Source organism: Balaenoptera physalus (assembly GCF_965194825.1).
Source record: "Balaenoptera physalus genome assembly, chromosome: 9".
Classification (NCBI taxonomy): Eukaryota; Metazoa; Chordata; class Mammalia; order Artiodactyla; family Balaenopteridae; genus Balaenoptera; species Balaenoptera physalus.
The window spans coordinates 81375730-81389736 of NC_138888.1; positions in this window are offsets into that span (position 1 = coordinate 81375730).

Below are 14007 nucleotides of genomic sequence, written 5' to 3' on the forward strand. Positions count from 1 at the left end.
TTTCCACTAGCTTTCTTGGGAGCTGGCCGCAACAGCGCAGGATTGCTTCAGGCCCTATTCTGGTTCCGGGCGGCAGGCTGAGCCTGTAGTTAATTCTTCTTCCTGATGGGAAAATAGAGTGACCTGTGCCTGTCCCAACACCTAGAGCTAGTCTCTCATTGGTTCCCCCTCTTCCCGTTCATCCTCAGGACAAATTGCAACCTGTACGGAACAGGAGGTTAAAGGTGCTGATTCTCCAAGGAGGGAGATTGTTAGTAAAGCGGCTGGATAGGCGAACCCGAGCACAAGGAGATGAGAAATGAGGTGCGTTTTGGAAACCTTTCCCGATCACACGGTGTACCATCTTCTGGGTTTCTCATGCATGTTTTCGATGTAGGAAGATGCCCTTCAACCTGGAGATTTGGGAATCATCGGATGGGTACCACGCAGTATTCCTTTAAAGGGTCTGCGTTTCCTCACCCAAACTCACCAAACCTCTCAGCCCCTAGAGTGTCCACCCTTATGTCTCAATCAGCTGTGGGTCTAGATATGGTCAATCCAGGTGGCATCACAGCCCCTGAACGAATTTTGTAAGAATTTCTCTCTCTTTCACTGTCTTTGTTTCACGGGTTTTTAAAAGTAATTGATTTTTATAATGGGGCTTAACTGCTTTTTACTGCTGTGTTTATGCCGCTTTACACCCACTTGACTCATTTACAGAGAGATATCAATACATAGGTTTTAAGATTCTTACTAGTCAGATATATTCTTGGGAGGTGAATAGGGGGTGTTGAGTCCAATTCACTGATCAAGGAGTAGGTCTTGTCTATTACATATTGGGTTTATGGAACGGTATCTGAGCTCATTTGAAACCCTTGTTTTATGCATCACCCCACCTCACCTTTCCCGTTAAGCAGCCATAGTGTGTTTTCTAAACGTGTGACTCTGTTCTGTTTTGTAATTCAGTTCAAGGGTAGCGGTTTTTACATTCCCTCTATAAGTGATATCTTATGATAAGTGTCTTTTTCTGTGTGACTTATTTCACTTAGAATCGTCGTACCTAAATCCACTCATCATGCTGCTACTAGCCTTATGACGTTGATTTCATGGCTGAGTGATATTCCATTGTACAAAAGGACCACAACTTCTTTATCCATTTTTCTCTTTCCTGGGATATTTAAGGTGTAACGAAGTGGAGGTTCTTGTCAACAGAGCAGCCCTAAACTTTGGGGTGCCTGTGTCTTGCTGATATTTAGTTTTCCCAATTTATACGCCCATGAGTGGAAGTGCCCTATGCTCTCTAAGCTGAGTTTTTTAGATGTTTCAGGACACACCGTACACTTCTCCAGAGTGGCTGTTGGCAATTTACATCCCGCCCATCAGCGTAGCCAGGCTCCCGTTTCTCCATGGCCTGTCCTGCATTTCTGGTTTTGACACTTTATTCAGCATGGCCCTTTTGACCGATGGGAAGCGAGCCTTCTTTGTAGCGCTGATTTGCCTTTCCAGGTTGCTTGGTTGGCCAAAAAGGGCATATGCGTTTTTTCCTGAATATATTCAGGAAAAAACGCATATGCCCTTTTTGGCCAAGGGCATCATTGTCGAGGTTTTGCCGCTTTTCCTGTGCTTTAAAGGCGATTCGAATCTCCCTCCTGAAATCTGTTTCCTGCAATTCTTCCTTGCTTTCCAATGCTCTTCGTTGCCTTCCCTCAATATATTTGTGGACGAGAGTTATCATTTATAAGTCTGCAGGTTTGTGAATTGCAGTGCCCCTGAGCTCCATTTTTCAACTCGCTTTCTTGGGAGCTGGCCGCAACAGCGCAGGATTGCTTCAGGCCCTATTCTGGTCCCGGGAGGCAGGCTGAGTCTGTGGTTAATTCTTCTTCCTGATGGGAAAGTAGAGTGACCTGTGCCTGTCCCAACACCTAGAGCTAGTCTCTCATTGGTTCCCCCTCTTCCCGTTCATCCTCAGGACAAATTGCAACCTGTACGGAACAGGAGGTTAAAGGTGCTGATTCTCCAAGGAGGGAGATTGTTAGTAAAGCGGCTGGAATGGCGAACCCGAGCACAAGGAGATGAGAAATGAGGTGCGTTTTGGAAACCTTTCCTGATCACACGGTGTACCATCTTCTGGGTTTCTCATGCATGTTTTCGATGTAGGAAGATGCCCTTCAACCTGGAGATTTGGGAATCATCGGATGGGTACCACGCAGTATTACTTTAAAGGGTCTGCGTTTCCTCACCCAACCTCACCAAACCTCTCAGCCCCAAGAGTGTCCACCCTTATGTCTCAATCAGCTGTGGGTCTAGACATGGTTAATCCAGGTGGCATCACAGCCCCTGAACGAATTTTGTAAGAATTTCTCTCTCTTTCACTGTCTTTGTTTCATGGGTTTTTAAAAGTAATTGATTTTTATAATGGGGTTTAGCTGCTTTTTACTGCTGTGTTTACGCCGCTTTACACTCACTTGACTCACTTACAGAGAGATATCAATACATAGGTTTTAACATTCTTACTAGTCAGATATATTCTTGGGCGGTGAATAGGGGGTGTTGAGTCCACATCACTGAGCAAGGAGTGGGTCTTGTCTATTACATATTGGGTTTATGGAACGGTATCTGAGCTAATTTGAAACCCTTGTTTTATGCATCACCCCACCTCACCTTTCCCGTTAAGCAGCCATAGTGTGTTTTCTAAACGTGGGACTCTGTTCTGTTTTGTAATTCAGTTCAAGGGTAGCGGTTTTTACATACCCTCTATAAGTGATATCTTATGATAAGTGTCTTTTTCTGTGTGACTTATTTCACTTAGAATCGTCGTACCTAAATCCACTCATCATGCTGCTACTAGCCTTATGACGTTGATTTCATGGCTGAGTGATATTCCATTGTCCAAAAGGACCACAACTTCTTTATCCTTTTTTCTCTTTCCTGGGATATTTAAGGTGTAACGAAGTGGAGGTTCTTGTCAAGAGAGCAGCCCTAAACTTTGGGGTGCCTGTGTCTTGCTGATTTTTAGTTTTCCCAATTTATAGGCCCATGAGTGGAAGTGCCCTATGCTCTCTAAGCTGAGTTTTTTAGATGTTTCAGGACACACCGTACACTTCTCCAGAGTGGCTGTTGGCAATTTACATCCCGCCCATCAGCGTAGCCAGGCTCCCGTTTCTCCGTGGCCTGTCCTGCATTTCTGGTTTTGACACTTTATTCAGCATGGCCCTTTTGACCGATGGGAAGCGAGACTTCTTTGTAGCGCTGATTTGCCTTTCCAGGTTGCTTGGTTGGCCAAAAAGGGCGTATGCGTTTTTTCCTGAATATATTCAGGAAAAAACGCATACGCCCTTTTTGGCCAAGGGCATCATTGTCGAGGTTTTGCCGCTTTTCCTGTGCTTTAAAGGCGATTCGAATCTCCCTCCTGAAATCTGTTTCCTGCAATTCTTCCTTGCTTTCCAATCCTCTTCGTTGCCTTCCCTCAATATATTTGTGGACGAGAGTTATCATTTATAAGTCTGCAGGTTTGTGAATTGCAGTGCCCCTGAGCTCCATTTTTCAACTCGCTTTCTTGGGAGCTGGCCGCAAAAGCGCAGGATTGCTTCAGGCCCTATTCTGGTCCCGGGCGGCAGGCTGAGCCTGTGGTTAATTCTTCTTCCTGATGGGAAAGTAGAGTGACCTGTGCCTGTCGCAACACCTAGAGCTAGTCTCTCATTGCTTCCCACTCTTCCCGTTCGTCGTCAGGACAAATTGCAACCTGTACGGAACAGGAGGTTAAAGGTGCTGATTCTCCAAGGAGGGAGATTGCTAGTAAAGCGGCTGGAATGGCGAACCCGAGCACAAGGAGATGAGAAATGAGGTGCGTTTTGGAAACCTTTCCCGATCACACGGTGTACCATCTTCTGGGTTTCTCATGCATGTTTTTGATGTAGGAAGATGCCCTTGAACCTGGAGATTTGGGACCCATGGGATGGGTACCACGCAGTATTACTTTAAAGGGTCTGCGTTTCCTCACCCAACCTCACCATACCTCTCAGCCCCAAGAGTGTCCACGCTTATGTCTCAATCAGCTGTGGGTCTAGATATGGTCAATCCAGGTGGCATCACAGCCCCTGAACGAATTTTGTAAGAATTTCTCTTTCACTGTCTTTGTTTCACGGGTTTTTAAAAGTAATTGATTTTTATAATGGGGTTTAGCTGCTTTTTACTGCTGTGTTTACGCCGCTTTACACTCACTTGACTCACTTACAGAGAGATATCAATACATAGGTTTTAACATTCTTACTAGTCAGATATATTCTTGGGCGGTGAATAGGGGGTGTTGAGTCCACATCACTGAGCAAGGAGTGGGTCTTGTCTATTACATATTGGGTTTATGGAACGGTATCTGAGCTAATTTGAAACCCTTGTTTTATGCATCACCCCACCTCACCTTTCCCGTTAAGCAGCCATAGTGTGTTTTCTAAACGTGGGACTCTGTTCTGTTTTGTAATTCAGTTCAAGGGTAGCGGTTTTTACATACCCTCTATAAGTGATATCTTATGATAAGTGTCTTTTTCTGTGTGACTTATTTCACTTAGAATCGTCGTACCTAAATCCACTCATCATGCTGCTACTAGCCTTATGACGTTGATTTCATGGCTGAGTGATATTCCATTGTCCAAAAGGACCACAACTTCTTTATCCTTTTTTCTCTTTCCTGGGATATTTAAGGTGTAACGAAGTGGAGGTTCTTGTCAACAGAGCAGCCCTAAACTTTGGGGTGCCTGTGTCTTGCTGATTTTTAGTTTTCCCAATTTATAGGCCCATGAGTGGAAGTGCCCTATGCTCTCTAAGCTGAGTTTTTTAGATGTTTCAGGACACACCGTACACTTCTCCAGAGTGGCTGTTGGCAATTTACATCCCGCCCATCAGCGTAGCCAGGCTCCCGTTTCTCCGTGGCCTGTCCTGCATTTCTGGTTTTGACACTTTATTCAGCATGGCCCTTTTGACCGATGGGAAGCGAGACTTCTTTGTAGCGCTGATTTGCCTTTCCAGGTTGCTTGGTTGGCCAAAAAGGGCGTATGCGTTTTTTCCTGAATATATTCAGGAAAAAACGCATACGCCCTTTTTGGCCAAGGGCATCATTGTCGAGGTTTTGCCGCTTTTCCTGTGCTTTAAAGGCGATTCGAATCTCCCTCCTGAAATCTGTTTCCTGCAATTCTTCCTTGCTTTCCAATCCTCTTCGTTGCCTTCCCTCAATATATTTGTGGACGAGAGTTATCATTTATAAGTCTGCAGGTTTGTGAATTGCAGTGCCCCTGAGCTCCATTTTTCAACTCGCTTTCTTGGGAGCTGGCCGCAAAAGCGCAGGATTGCTTCAGGCCCTATTCTGGTCCCGGGCGGCAGGCTGAGCCTGTGGTTAATTCTTCTTCCTGATGGGAAAGTAGAGTGACCTGTGCCTGTCGCAACACCTAGAGCTAGTCTCTCATTGCTTCCCACTCTTCCCGTTCGTCGTCAGGACAAATTGCAACCTGTACGGAACAGGAGGTTAAAGGTGCTGATTCTCCAAGGAGGGAGATTGCTAGTAAAGCGGCTGGAATGGCGAACCCGAGCACAAGGAGATGAGAAATGAGGTGCGTTTTGGAAACCTTTCCCGATCACACGGTGTACCATCTTCTGGGTTTCTCATGCATGTTTTTGATGTAGGAAGATGCCCTTGAACCTGGAGATTTGGGACCCATGGGATGGGTACCACGCAGTATTACTTTAAAGGGTCTGCGTTTCCTCACCCAACCTCACCATACCTCTCAGCCCCAAGAGTGTCCACGCTTATGTCTCAATCAGCTGTGGGTCTAGATATGGTCAATCCAGGTGGCATCACAGCCCCTGAACGAATTTTGTAAGAATTTCTCTTTCACTGTCTTTGTTTCACGGGTTTTTAAAAGTAATTGATTTTTATAATGGGGTTTAGCTGCTTTTTACTGCTGTGTTTACGCCGCTTTACACTCACTTGACTCACTTACAGAGAGATATCAATACATAGGTTTTAACATTCTTACTAGTCAGATATATTCTTGGGCGGTGAATAGGGGGTGTTGAGTCCACATCACTGAGCAAGGAGTGGGTCTTGTCTATTACATATTGGGTTTATGGAACGGTATCTGAGCTAATTTGAAACCCTTGTTTTATGCATCACCCCACCTCACCTTTCCCGTTAAGCAGCCATAGTGTGTTTTCTAAACGTGGGACTCTGTTCTGTTTTGTAATTCAGTTCAAGGGTAGCGGTTTTTACATACCCTCTATAAGTGATATCTTATGATAAGTGTCTTTTTCTGTGTGACTTATTTCACTTAGAATCGTCGTACCTAAATCCACTCATCATGCTGCTACTAGCCTTATGACGTTGATTTCATGGCTGAGTGATATTCCATTGTCCAAAAGGACCACAACTTCTTTATCCTTTTTTCTCTTTCCTGGGATATTTAAGGTGTAACGAAGTGGAGGTTCTTGTCAACAGAGCAGCCCTAAACTTTGGGGTGCCTGTGTCTTGCTGATTTTTAGTTTTCCCAATTTATAGGCCCATGAGTGGAAGTGCCCTATGCTCTCTAAGCTGAGTTTTTTAGATGTTTCAGGACACACCGTACACTTCTCCAGAGTGGCTGTTGGCAATTTACATCCCGCCCATCAGCGTAGCCAGGCTCCCGTTTCTCCGTGGCCTGTCCTGCATTTCTGGTTTTGACACTTTATTCAGCATGGCCCTTTTGACCGATGGGAAGCGAGACTTCTTTGTAGCGCTGATTTGCCTTTCCAGGTTGCTTGGTTGGCCAAAAAGGGCGTATGCGTTTTTTCCTGAATATATTCAGGAAAAAACGCATACGCCCTTTTTGGCCAAGGGCATCATTGTCGAGGTTTTGCCGCTTTTCCTGTGCTTTAAAGGCGATTCGAATCTCCCTCCTGAAATCTGTTTCCTGCAATTCTTCCTTGCTTTCCAATCCTCTTCGTTGCCTTCCCTCAATATATTTGTGGACGAGAGTTATCATTTATAAGTCTGCAGGTTTGTGAATTGCAGTGCCCCTGAGCTCCATTTTTCAACTCGCTTTCTTGGGAGCTGGCCGCAAAAGCGCAGGATTGCTTCAGGCCCTATTCTGGTCCCGGGCGGCAGGCTGAGCCTGTGGTTAATTCTTCTTCCTGATGGGAAAGTAGAGTGACCTGTGCCTGTCGCAACACCTAGAGCTAGTCTCTCATTGCTTCCCACTCTTCCCGTTCGTCGTCAGGACAAATTGCAACCTGTACGGAACAGGAGGTTAAAGGTGCTGATTCTCCAAGGAGGGAGATTGCTAGTAAAGCGGCTGGAATGGCGAACCCGAGCACAAGGAGATGAGAAATGAGGTGCGTTTTGGAAACCTTTCCCGATCACACGGTGTACCATCTTCTGGGTTTCTCATGCATGTTTTTGATGTAGGAAGATGCCCTTGAACCTGGAGATTTGGGACCCATGGGATGGGTACCACGCAGTATTACTTTAAAGGGTCTGCGTTTCCTCACCCAACCTCACCATACCTCTCAGCCCCAAGAGTGTCCACGCTTATGTCTCAATCAGCTGTGGGTCTAGATATGGTCAATCCAGGTGGCATCACAGCCCCTGAACGAATTTTGTAAGAATTTCTCTTTCACTGTCTTTGTTTCACGGGTTTTTAAAAGTAATTGATTTTTATAATGGGGTTTAGCTGCTTTTTACTGCTGTGTTTACGCCGCTTTACACTCACTTGACTCACTTACAGAGAGATATCAATACATAGGTTTTAACATTCTTACTAGTCAGATATATTCTTGGGCGGTGAATAGGGGGTGTTGAGTCCACATCACTGAGCAAGGAGTGGGTCTTGTCTATTACATATTGGGTTTATGGAACGGTATCTGAGCTAATTTGAAACCCTTGTTTTATGCATCACCCCACCTCACCTTTCCCGTTAAGCAGCCATAGTGTGTTTTCTAAACGTGGGACTCTGTTCTGTTTTGTAATTCAGTTCAAGGGTAGCGGTTTTTACATACCCTCTATAAGTGATATCTTATGATAAGTGTCTTTTTCTGTGTGACTTATTTCACTTAGAATCGTCGTACCTAAATCCACTCATCATGCTGCTACTAGCCTTATGACGTTGATTTCATGGCTGAGTGATATTCCATTGTCCAAAAGGACCACAACGTCTTTATCCTTTTTTCTCTTTCCTGGGATATTTAAGGTGTAACGAAGTGGAGGTTCTTGTCAAGAGAGCAGCCCTAAACTTTGGGGTGCCTGTGTCTTGCTGATTTTTAGTTTTCCCAATTTATAGGCCCATGAGTGGAAGTGCCCTATGCTCTCTAAGCTGAGTTTTTTAGATGTTTCAGGACACACCGTACACTTCTCCAGAGTGGCTGTTGGCAATTTACATCCCGCCCATCAGCGTAGCCAGGCTCCCGTTTCTCCGTGGCCTGTCCTGCATTTCTGGTTTTGACACTTTATTCAGCATGGCCCTTTTGACCGATGGGAAGCGAGACTTCTTTGTAGCGCTGATTTGCCTTTCCAGGTTGCTTGGTTGGCCAAAAAGGGCGTATGCGTTTTTTCCTGAATATATTCAGGAAAAAACGCATACGCCCTTTTTGGCCAAGGGCATCATTGTCGAGGTTTTGCCGCTTTTCCTGTGCTTTAAAGGCGATTCGAATCTCCCTCCTGAAATCTGTTTCCTGCAATTCTTCCTTGCTTTCCAATCCTCTTCGTTGCCTTCCCTCAATATATTTGTGGACGAGAGTTATCATTTATAAGTCTGCAGGTTTGTGAATTGCAGTGCCCCTGAGCTCCATTTTTCAACTCGCTTTCTTGGGAGCTGGCCGCAAAAGCGCAGGATTGCTTCAGGCCCTATTCTGGTCCCGGGCGGCAGGCTGAGCCTGTGGTTAATTCTTCTTCCTGATGGGAAAGTAGAGTGACCTGTGCCTGTCGCAACACCTAGAGCTAGTCTCTCATTGCTTCCCACTCTTCCCGTTCGTCGTCAGGACAAATTGCAACCTGTACGGAACAGGAGGTTAAAGGTGCTGATTCTCCAAGGAGGGAGATTGCTAGTAAAGCGGCTGGAATGGCGAACCCGAGCACAAGGAGATGAGAAATGAGGTGCGTTTTGGAAACCTTTCCCGATCACACGGTGTACCATCTTCTGGGTTTCTCATGCATGTTTTTGATGTAGGAAGATGCCCTTGAACCTGGAGATTTGGGACCCATGGGATGGGTACCACGCAGTATTACTTTAAAGGGTCTGCGTTTCCTCACCCAACCTCACCATACCTCTCAGCCCCAAGAGTGTCCACGCTTATGTCTCAATCAGCTGTGGGTCTAGATATGGTCAATCCAGGTGGCATCACAGCCCCTGAACGAATTTTGTAAGAATTTCTCTTTCACTGTCTTTGTTTCCCGGGTTTTTAAAAGTAATTGATTTTTATAATGGGGTTTAGCTGCTTTTTACTGCTGTGTATACGCCGCTTTACACTCACTTGACTCACTTACAGAGAGATATCAATACATAGGTTTTAACATTCTTACTAGTCAGATATATTCTTGGGCGGTGAATAGGGGGTGTTGAGTCCAAATCACTGAGCAAGGAGTGGGTCTTGTCTATTACATATTGGGTTTATGGAACGGTATCTGAGCTAATTTGAAACCCTTGTTTTATGCATCACCCCACCTCACCTTTCCCGTTAAGCAGCCATAGTGTGTTTTCTAAACGTGGGACTCTGTTCTGTTTTGTAATTCAGTTCAAGGGTAGCGGTTTTTACATACCCTCTTTAAGTGATATCTTATGATAAGTGTCTTTTTCTGTGTGACTTATTTCACTTAGAATCGTCGTACCTAAATCCACTCATCATGCTGCTACTAGCCTTATGACGTTGATTTCATGGCTGAGTGATATTCCATTGTCCAAAAGGACCACAACTTCTTTATCCTTTTTTCTCTTTCCTGGGATATTTAAGGTGTAACGAAGTGGAGGTTCTTGTCAACAGAGCAGCCCTAAACTTTGGGGTGCCTGTGTCTTGCTGATTTTTAGTTTTCCCAATTTATACGCCCATGAGTGGAAGTGCCCTATGCTCTCTAAGCTGAGTTTTTTAGATGTTTCAGGACACACCGTACACTTCTCCAGAGTGGCTGTTGGCAATTTACATCCCGCCCATCAGCGTAGCCAGGCTCCCGTTTCTCCGTGGCCTGTCCTGCATTTCTGGTTTTGACACTTTATTCAGCATGGCCCTTTTGACCGATGGGAAGCGAGACTTCTTTGTAGCGCTGATTTGCCTTTCCAGGTTGCTTGGTTGGCCAAAAAGGGCGTATGCGTTTTTTCCTGAATATATTCAGGAAAAAACGCATACGCCCTTTTTGGCCAAGGGCATCATTGTCGAGGTTTTGCCGCTTTTCCTGTGCTTTAAAGGCGATTCGAATCTCCCTCCTGAAATCTGTTTCCTGCAATTCTTCCTTGCTTTCCAATCCTCTTCGTTGCCTTCCCTCAATATATTTGTGGACGAGAGTTATCATTTATAAGTCTGCAGGTTTGTGAATTGCAGTGCCCCTGAGCTCCATTTTTCAACTCGCTTTCTTGGGAGCTGGCCGCAAAAGCGCAGGATTGCTTCAGGCCCTATTCTGGTCCCGGGCGGCAGGCTGAGCCTGTGGTTAATTCTTCTTCCTGATGGGAAAGTAGAGTGACCTGTGCCTGTCGCAACACCTAGAGCTAGTCTCTCATTGCTTCCCACTCTTCCCGTTCGTCGTCAGGACAAATTGCAACCTGTACGGAACAGGAGGTTAAAGGTGCTGATTCTCCAAGGAGGGAGATTGCTAGTAAAGCGGCTGGAATGGCGAACCCGAGCACAAGGAGATGAGAAATGAGGTGCGTTTTGGAAACCTTTCCCGATCACACGGTGTACCATCTTCTGGGTTTCTCATGCATGTTTTTGATGTAGGAAGATGCCCTTGAACCTGGAGATTTGGGACCCATGGGATGGGTACCACGCAGTATTACTTTAAAGGGTCTGCGTTTCCTCACCCAACCTCACCATACCTCTCAGCCCCAAGAGTGTCCACGCTTATGTCTCAATCAGCTGTGGGTCTAGATATGGTCAATCCAGGTGGCATCACAGCCCCTGAACGAATTTTGTAAGAATTTCTCTTTCACTGTCTTTGTTTCACGGGTTTTTAAAAGTAATTGATTTTTATAATGGGGTTTAGCTGCTTTTTACTGCTGTGTTTACGCCGCTTTACACTCACTTGACTCACTTACAGAGAGATATCAATACATAGGTTTTAACATTCTTACTAGTCAGATATATTCTTGGGCGGTGAATAGGGGGTGTTGAGTCCAAATCACTGAGCAAGGAGTGGGTCTTGTCTATTACATATTGGGTTTATGGAACGGTATCTGAGCTAATTTGAAACCCTTGTTTTATGCATCACCCCACCTCACCTTTCCCGTTAAGCAGCCATAGTGTGTTTTCTAAACGTGGGACTCTGTTCTGTTTTGTAATTCAGTTCAAGGGTAGCGGTTTTTACATACCCTCTTTAAGTGATATCTTATGATAAGTGTCTTTTTCTGTGTGACTTATTTCACTTAGAATCGTCGTACCTAAATCCACTCATCATGCTGCTACTAGCCTTATGACGTTGATTTCATGGCTGAGTGATATTCCATTGTCCAAAAGGACCACAACTTCTTTATCCTTTTTTCTCTTTCCTGGGATATTTAAGGTGTAACGAAGTGGAGGTTCTTGTCAACAGAGCAGCCCTAAACTTTGGGGTGCCTGTGTCTTGCTGATTTTTAGTTTTCCCAATTTATACGCCCATGAGTGGAAGTGCCCTATGCTCTCTAAGCTGAGTTTTTTAGATGTTTCAGGACACACCGTACACTTCTCCAGAGTGGCTGTTGGCAATTTACATCCCGCCCATCAGCGTAGCCAGGCTCCCGTTTCTCCGTGGCCTGTCCTGCATTTCTGGTTTTGACACTTTATTCAGCATGGCCCTTTTGACCGATGGGAAGCGAGACTTCTTTGTAGCGCTGATTTGCCTTTCCAGGTTGCTTGGTTGGCCAAAAAGGGCGTATGCGTTTTTTCCTGAATATATTCAGGAAAAAACGCATACGCCCTTTTTGGCCAAGGGCATCATTGTCGAGGTTTTGCCGCTTTTCCTGTGCTTTAAAGGCGATTCGAATCTCCCTCCTGAAATCTGTTTCCTGCAATTCTTCCTTGCTTTCCAATCCTCTTCGTTGCCTTCCCTCAATATATTTGTGGACGAGAGTTATCATTTATAAGTCTGCAGGTTTGTGAATTGCAGTGCCCCTGAGCTCCATTTTTCAACTCGCTTTCTTGGGAGCTGGCCGCAAAAGCGCAGGATTGCTTCAGGCCCTATTCTGGTCCCGGGCGGCAGGCTGAGCCTGTGGTTAATTCTTCTTCCTGATGGGAAAGTAGAGTGACCTGTGCCTGTCGCAACACCTAGAGCTAGTCTCTCATTGCTTCCCACTCTTCCCGTTCGTCGTCAGGACAAATTGCAACCTGTACGGAACAGGAGGTTAAAGGTGCTGATTCTCCAAGGAGGGAGATTGCTAGTAAAGCGGCTGGAATGGCGAACCCGAGCACAAGGAGATGAGAAATGAGGTGCGTTTTGGAAACCTTTCCCGATCACACGGTGTACCATCTTCTGGGTTTCTCATGCATGTTTTTGATGTAGGAAGATGCCCTTGAACCTGGAGATTTGGGACCCATGGGATGGGTACCACGCAGTATTACTTTAAAGGGTCTGCGTTTCCTCACCCAACCTCACCATACCTCTCAGCCCCAAGAGTGTCCACGCTTATGTCTCAATCAGCTGTGGGTCTAGATATGGTCAATCCAGGTGGCATCACAGCCCCTGAACGAATTTTGTAAGAATTTCTCTTTCACTGTCTTTGTTTCACGGGTTTTTAAAAGTAATTGATTTTTATAATGGGGTTTAGCTGCTTTTTACTGCTGTGTTTACGCCGCTTTACACTCACTTGACTCACTTACAGAGAGATATCAATACATAGGTTTTAACATTCTTACTAGTCAGATATATTCTTGGGCGGTGAATAGGGGGTGTTGAGTCCACATCACTGAGCAAGGAGTGGGTCTTGTCTATTACATATTGGGTTTATGGAACGGTATCTGAGCTAATTTGAAACCCTTGTTTTATGCATCACCCCACCTCACCTTTCCCGTTAAGCAGCCATAGTGTGTTTTCTAAACGTGGGACTCTGTTCTGTTTTGTAATTCAGTTCAAGGGTAGCGGTTTTTACATACCCTCTATAAGTGATATCTTATGATAAGTGTCTTTTTCTGTGTGACTTATTTCACTTAGAATCGTCGTACCTAAATCCACTCATCATGCTGCTACTAGCCTTATGACGTTGATTTCATGGCTGAGTGATATTCCATTGTCCAAAAGGACCACAACGTCTTTATCCTTTTTTCTCTTTCCTGGGATATTTAAGGTGTAACGAAGTGGAGGTTCTTGTCAAGAGAGCAGCCCTAAACTTTGGGGTGCCTGTGTCTTGCTGATTTTTAGTTTTCCCAATTTATAGGCCCATGAGTGGAAGTGCCCTATGCTCTCTAAGCTGAGTTTTTTAGATGTTTCAGGACACACCGTACACTTCTCCAGAGTGGCTGTTGGCAATTTACATCCCGCCCATCAGCGTAGCCAGGCTCCCGTTTCTCCGTGGCCTGTCCTGCATTTCTGGTTTTGACACTTTATTCAGCATGGCCCTTTTGACCGATGGGAAGCGAGACTTCTTTGTAGCGCTGATTTGCCTTTCCAGGTTGCTTGGTTGGCCAAAAAGGGCGTATGCGTTTTTTCCTGAATATATTCAGGAAAAAACGCATACGCCCTTTTTGGCCAAGGGCATCATTGTCGAGGTTTTGCCGCTTTTCCTGTGCTTTAAAGGCGATTCGAATCTCCCTCCTGAAATCTGTTTCCTGCAATTCTTCCTTGCTTTCCAATCCTCTTCGTTGCCTTCCCTCAATATATTTGTGGACGAGAGTTAT